Here is an 8,210-nt window from a genome sequence, read left to right on the forward strand (position 1 = left end):
TAATAAAAAATAAGATTATTATTTTCTGGAAAACAAAGGGAAAGAAAGATGGAGAAAATTGGCTAGTGTTTGGTGTTGGGTTTTTGCAAGAGTCAAGTGAGCACTCTTTCTTTAAAACCTTATTTGCCACATCCCAAAGATGTTAGGAGCGTTGTGGCCTAGGCTTCCCAGGATAAAACTTGCTAGTGATTCAATGTTTGAGCACTCAAACAAGGAATCCGGCGAGCAAGACACGGCTATGAACACAGGAGGCTAAAGAAGGAGTAGAAGCAGAGAGGTTTTGAGGCTAAAAAATTGAACTTTCGTGTTCTATATTTCTGTGTGTAAATCTCTACTGCCCAGCTCCTCTTTGTATAGGGTTGAAGGATTAAATAGCTCTTAATAGGACACTTTAAGGCACCCCCACTACACCTGGTAACAGCAGCCATTACCATGGCTTTCAATTCAAAATTTAAGATTGGATTTAATTCAAAGAATTAATTCTTGTAACAGTAAGAATTGAACACCCAACGGTCACAGACTGCACAGGTTCGTGTAGGCCGAAAGTTTCGGCCCTCTTTCGGCACAAGGCCGAAACATGGTGCCCACATGGCCGAAACTACCATGTTTCGGCCAAGTTCGGCCTTGTTCAGTTTCGGTTCCCAAACAGAAACAAGTTTGGCATAACTTATGTCCGCAAGGCCAGCCAATTTTCGGACGGCGCGCACGAGCTCGGGCTTGAATCAAGCCTTTTCCAATCTCTGCTAGTTGGAATTTGATTTGCAACCCTGATAATTGTACCACAAAATAGCCACTTAACATGCCATTTTAAGCTATTTTTTTCCAACATGGTGTCAACCTAAGGTCTAGCATGCATTTTGAGAACCCCCCCCCCCCCCCCCGCCCCCACCCCAAGAAAAAAAAAAACAAAAAGATGAATGAGGCAGTAGTTAAATTTGAGACCCCAGTGATACTTTTAACAAAAAATAGTTTATTATGAATTCGTAAAATGGTGAAATAGGTCGGTGTATTAATATTGATTGTTAATCTAGCATTCTAAATTAAAATATGACTCATCTAGGCTATTATATTCCAATTATTTTTTATCTAGCATTTTTAGCAAGTTTTAAACAAGTAACCCATCTAATTTAATTTGCTTACATGAAAAAATAAAATAAAAATAAAATGCTGACATGTTATTTTTTCATACAACTTGCTGTTTTTATCACATTTTTTCTGCAGAAAAGTTCAATTTTTTTTTTTTACGTATTTCTGAATTACGTTGATTTTTGATATGGCTTGAAAGATTCCAACTCCTCCTTTGTTGCGAGTGTTGAGTGTGAAAACACGTAGGGGTATTCTAAGCGGAATGCATCCATGCTTTTGTTAGCATAAAGTTGCCTTGAAAAATGTATATTTTTGTCGTGGAGGTGTATCCCATCGCCTTTAGAAACATGACCGCTTCCCATGGGGACATATGACAGTCTCCTATCTTCGATGTCTATCTCTTTCTCTTTCTAGTGCAGCACATTATACTTCATAATGCAAAGTTCCTTAACTTTTACTTCAGTCAGATTGTGGCTGCAGCCAGTAAACGCAAACATGTCCTTTTCGTATCTACACTCAAAGGAACCATCTTTTTTCCAAGCTCCTCAATCTCAGGTGTGTACCGAAGAGCCTCATAAATGCACCATTATCCAAAATCAAAATAAAAACCAATGCCATTAAATGGGTTAAAAAACCACAAAAGTGGTAACATACTTATTTCACAGCCGACGTGAAAAATAGATTAACTTTTTTTTCTGGAGAATTCGTAGAAGAAATCAACATAATATGAAAATACGTAAAAAAATTTGATTTTTTCTACCGAAAAAGTGACAAAAATAGCAAGTTAGATTAAAAAAATAACATGTCGGCATTTTATTTTTATTTTACTTTTTTCATGTAAGCAAATTAGATGGGTTACTTGTTAGAAACTTGCTATAAATGCTATATGAAAAGTAATTGGGAGTATAATAGCTTAGATGGACCATATTTTAATTCATGGTGCTAGATGAACAATCAATGTTAGTATATGGGCCTATTTGACATTTTTGCCTTAAGAATTTAGCTTGATTCCTAATGAGAATAATTTCTTGCATGTGGTATATATATATCGGGTGTATTCAATCAAAAACTTTAAAGACTTTTAATAACTTTAAAAGTTTGGTGGTAGACTTTTAAAAACTCTTTAAAAGTCTACCGATATTCAGTCTAGACTTTTCAAAAGTTCTAAAAGTATATTGGTATCCGATTCAAACTTTTATAGAATCTTTAAAAGTCGATCTACTGATATTCAAAAATTTATTAACTTTCTTAGACTCTATCAGAATAAGATTTTTGTAGACTTTTTCTTCATTAATATAAATAGATAAAATCCAACCCTCCAACTCTAAACTTTTCAACTTTCTCTACAAATTTTTTTTCCTCTATGTACACCAGTCAAACTTTTCATCGATTTCTATCAAATTTTATGGTACGTTTCAAACCTTTCATAAATACTCATATATTCTTTATTTTCATACATATTTATAAAGAAATAATAAAAAAAAATTATTACAAAAAATTATTATTTAATGCTGTTCACAACAAAATTTTTTGTTGCAAACAACAATAAGAATTTCTTGTTGCTGATCGTAGTAACAAAAAAAAGTTATTGCGAATAGCAACTTGCTGTTTGCAGCAAAGATCTGTTGCCAACAACAATAAGCTACTGCTGTTCACAGCAGTTTTTGCTGCTTGCTGCTGTTTGCAGTAGGTTTTTGCTGCTTGATGTTGTTCGTTGCAGAATTGACTTAAATTTTTAACTTAATTTTATATAATTAACATAATTTCATTAAGGGTTAGGTTCAGGTGAGAACACTACCTCCCATGAGAACTGTGGACTATTCTCTACCTTTGATTAAGTGGGATCTACGGCTGGATTATTTTCTGAGGTTAGAGAAATTAAGCATAATTAGTGCGGTGATGTGGCAATTGAATTAAGGAATGAGGGGCTTTAAGGTAATTTGATGTGCATTGTCATATGATCTGAGATTATATTCTTCCCAAATATATTGTAACCTATAATGGTAACCTAAGCATTGGCTCATAGTAATATCTTTTAGATCCGAGATTATATTTGCCAAATATGCATATAGGTGCATGTGCACCAGTATAAAACATACGAATGCACAAATGTGCACTTAGAAAAATAGAGAACGACTTACATTAGTAGCGGACGTAGAAGTGCACACAGGGATGCCTAACATGCACACACAAAGATATGTATATGGCTACGCATAAAGATTGCACATATGTGTGACAAAAAATGCATAGATACGCAACAAAAGAATGCACACATGGACGACAAAACAATGCGCACGAGCGTTTTGTGGAGCACAAAATGTGTTGTCTACAAATTCACAATAACACACACAGAGATTTGAAAATGGCTACACATAAAGAAAAACAATGATCAAGAATCCTGCAAAAATTACTCCTCCTACAATCATGCATAAAATCCAAAAATAATAATAACATGATTCCAATTAAAGACACAATTACTAAACACTCCCTACCTAAATATATTATAATTAAAAAAAATTAAATAACCGAAAAAATCTAAATCACTCATCAAGAACAAATCAATGCCCAAGATTAGTCCACAATTCTCATGGGGGAAAGTGTTCTCATTTGATCCTTAATCTGTTTATTGATTATTAATATATGTATTTGTGTTAAGTTATTTTTTTTGAGTGATTCTCATTTAGTTTATAGTAATTATAAATGGGAGATGTTTATTGAGAAAGTAGTAAAGATAAAAATACAGTTAAAGAAAATTATGCATTGTGGGCACCTAAGGAGAGTAACGAGTTGTTACAACTTATGTTTGATGCGATAAAAATGGATGGCGTGATAATAGTGGAGGTTTAAGTAAGTTAATTGTGGAGAAGAGGATACTTCCTGCTCTTAATGAAAAACTAGTATTTGTCCCGTTCGATACACGGTATAAAATTTAAGTATCTTTTGTCTAGAAATTGTCCACACTCCACAGAAAACATCATATAATATGTCTATATATTTTGTGCTCTGTATTTTGTATGGTAAATGTTTTTTTTCTTTTCTGGCTGAATACATTTTAGATTTTTTCTTGAAAACTAATTTAAAATATTATATAAATACATACTGTTCATTATTAATAATATAAACTATATTATTATGGAGTAAGATTGAAATGATGGTAGACTAAGCACCTGAATTAGTGATATGGCCTTCCTCTTGCTTCTTATGATTGTGGATTCTTTTAGTGCAACACAGCTCTCTGAAGTGCAATCTTTGAAGGTGAAAGTGTATTCATCCTCTTCTTGGACACTTACCCAACATGCCCAATACAGCTTCACCATGTTGCCCTGCAAAGCTTCTTTGAAAGCTCAACAAACGACAGACAGGTACTGCTGTCCTGCACAGCTTAGTTCGCCACACCATTTCAGCCTTTTTTTACTTAATCGTGAAGATGTATTTATAGTGCTGTATGTTTGTAGAATATAATCATATGTATATGCAAATTAATTTTAAAATTAATGTTTAGTCTTGAAGATTGCAATAATTGTCTTCCATTTAAATTTATTTTGCATTCTCAATGTTATTGAATGTCTTAAATGTGATATTAAAGAACAATTCTGATATGCAAGCTACTTTTCATATGTCAAGACATTTAAAATTCAATGTGATTAATAATTCGAATTTCCCAAGACATTTAAAACTCATTGTGATTAATAATTCAGGTTATACCATGGAACGATGTCATTTGATTTAGGCGGGAAAATGACATGGCAAAAACATTTTGCTATTATATAGAGTAAGATAAGATAAGATAAGATAAGATTTGGGTGTGATAGATAAATTATCTAATACTTTGTTATGACAAGAGATACATGTGGAAGCAAGTTCAACAAAGTATTATAAGAGAAAAAGAAACAGATCTGAATATGAAGGAAATAGTAGTTCAACTGAGGAAACAAATCAATCTAATGTGTTAGATAAATTATCTAATACACTATTTTTTTTTTTTTTTGACAATCAATATTTATTTTTTAATTTTTTATGCAATAATTAATTTATTTATGATTTATAAAAATATATTTTTGTAAGAAAATTATAAATAATGTATTAATAGAAGTTATGGAATGTTTGTAATGGAGTATTCAATTTAGACTTTTAATGACTTTTGTAGACTTTTTAATATGAAAAAGTTTTTAAAAGTCTATAAATGTTTGTCCTACGAATTTTTATAGACTTGTACAAAGTTGATGGAAGTTTAAAAGATTATAGGGAAGTTCAGAAAAAATTCTACAAAAGTCATTTAAAATTATCTCTTTAAAAGTCTTTGAAAGTATTTAAAAGTCTTGATTGAATACACCCCCGTTAGTTTCATTATTGAGTTAACTCCATTTTTCCCTAGATTTATAAGTGTCAGTCAACTTTTAGCCTTTAAAAAAAAACATCCCCATTTGGTCCTAGTATTATTGTGGCATGATCATTTTTTGTCCTCTGTCAACAAAACCATTTAAATGACGTTAAATACATTGACATTTTGGTCTATTCAGTTCTCAGCTAAGTGTTAAGTCATTTTTCTTTTTTTCGTCCTAGGTTTATATGTGTCATTCAATTTTTAGTAATTTTTGTAAAACATCTTTGTTAGTCCTAATATTATTGTGGCATGACAATTTTTTGTCCTGCGTCAACAAATATGTTTAGGACATTAAAAATGACATTATTAATCACTTAAAGTTCTCATTTTTTCTTCTTCGTAATAGAACCACAAGTATTGTAGATTTTTATGAAGTAGACTTATGCACTAGACTTATGGTTTGCAATGAAGTAAACTTCTGATTTTTTTAATTGCACTTTTTTGGATTTTGCAGTAGACTTATGTATTGATAATAATTTTATTACCAAGAAGAGACAGTGAGGATTTTGAGTGGTTAATAACATCATTTTAAATGTCATTTAAATATATTTATTGACAGAGGACACAAAAGAAGTCATGCCACAATAATGCTAGGACCAATATGGTTGTTTTGAAGAAAAAATGACTAAAAGTGTAATGACACATATAAATCTAGGACCATAAAAGGAAAATGACTTAACACTTAAAACTGAATAGACCAAAATTTCATTGTATTCAACGTTATTTAAACAATTTTGTTGACAGAGGATAAAAAATGGTCATGTCACAATAATACTAGACCAAATGAAATGTTAAAAAAAAAAGAAGATTAAAAGTACACTAATACCTATAAATTTAAAACCAAAAATAGAATTAACTCTTTCCTTATTTGTAAGCAATAACACACTGACAGGGCGTTTGGTTGATGGGAATTTAAATTCCTTCCCACTTAATTCCCACCTAATTCCAAAAGTCACAAAATTCCCTTGTTTGGTTAAAAGGAATTGCAATTCCATGGAATTGCAATTCCCCCATTTTCATGGAATTAAAATCCCATGTCCCCCTTAGGATTTTAATTCCTCGAATTTTAGGAAGAAAAAAAGATAGTGATGAGTCAAAATTACCCATTCATTTTTTAACCTAAAATTAATGCCTAACAACAACCATGGACATTTTTGACTTTATACTACTTATTCCCTTTAATTCCCATGTATACCAAACATTGGAATTGAAATTCCCAGCAATTCTATTCCTGTAAACCAAACACTGAAATTTAAATTCCCACTCTATTCCCAGTAATTTATCTCCCATGGAATTGCAATTCCTTTCCCACATAATTCCCCTTCTCCAACCAAACGTCCTGTGAATGCGAAGACTCAATATGTATATATGTATGTTAATGCTAAATATAGAAAAAATAGTTGATTTTAGTCTTATTTATATCCATATTATATTGTAGCTTTTTCTTTGAATATATTATTACCTTATTGACTTTTTTCATTTAATTATTTGTAAAGTAGTAGCTTTAATTATTCAACTTGTTGGGTCGAGACTTGATGATCGAATCTAATATTCTGTCATTGAAATATTACGTTAATTACTATGCAAGTATATGGAAATAAAATTTTGCTTTCACTATTAGCTATAACATTTAGTTTAGTCATAAGTGTTTGATCCTAACAATTGGTATCAAAGCATGTCACGTGTTTGAATCCTTGAGGCTGGTAGGTGCTGAGTGTGTAAGCCCATAATCCACGTTAAACATTTAATACGTGGCAATAAACATAAACTCACTAACGTAACCTCCAGCCATAGCTTGTGTTCTTGATTGCTTGAGTCTGTTGTCTGTTGAAGATGAGGTCCTCGGGTTGCTGTGAAATCACCATAAACAAAGAAGCGTTTCTCTTACTTCTCTCAGTACTCTAGATAGTGTATGAGTTGTCAACTGAGAGGACTTCGAAGTCTAAGTACCTACATCCCATAAATGTAGGTAACCAATTACCTAACCCTGACAAGTTCTAATACTTAATCAGCCTAAATACTTTGCAACACATAAATTATACTTATTATTATTATTATTATTTTTATTATTATTATTATTATTATTATTATTATTATTATTATTATTATAATCCTAATAATAATAATAATACTCCCTCCGTCCCGAATTGGTTGTCTCATTTGCTTTTTGCACGCTTTTTAAGGAATTAAAGTAAATGTTATGTATTTTCCAATTATGCCCTTCACTTTTTCACTTTTGGGAATAAAAGCAAAAGTCATAAGGGTAATTTGGGAAAAAGTAGAATGATGGTGATGTTCAATTTTAGAAAGAGGACAACATTTTGGGACAAACTAAAAAGGAAAGTAAGACATGCAAAATGGGACAGAGGGAGTAATATAAAAGAAAACATTACAGAGTGTAGGATTGTTGGATGGAAGTTTGGAAGGCTAAGTTCAAAATTTTGCTATAAAAAATTGACACTAATTACTACACAAGTATAATGAAGTAAAATTACAACTTCGTTACTACTTATAACTTTTAACATAATGGTAAGTGTTGGATCCTGACACAACTAATAAAATCCATCATATTTAATGGAAATGTTATACTATATAAATTGTAAAAGGAAGCTAAGTAATTTTATAAAGGGAAAATGACACTTTTTCCCCCTAAGTTATATCATTATAGTACTTTTTCCCCCTCAATTATTTATGTAAGCACACTAGCCCCTTCAATTATTTTAAAAGTGGTGGTTTTTCC

This window comes from Ipomoea nil, unplaced genomic scaffold, assembly GCF_001879475.1.
Source record: "Ipomoea nil cultivar Tokyo-kokei standard unplaced genomic scaffold, Asagao_1.1 scaffold2833, whole genome shotgun sequence".
NCBI classification, from domain to species: domain Eukaryota; kingdom Viridiplantae; phylum Streptophyta; class Magnoliopsida; order Solanales; family Convolvulaceae; genus Ipomoea; species Ipomoea nil.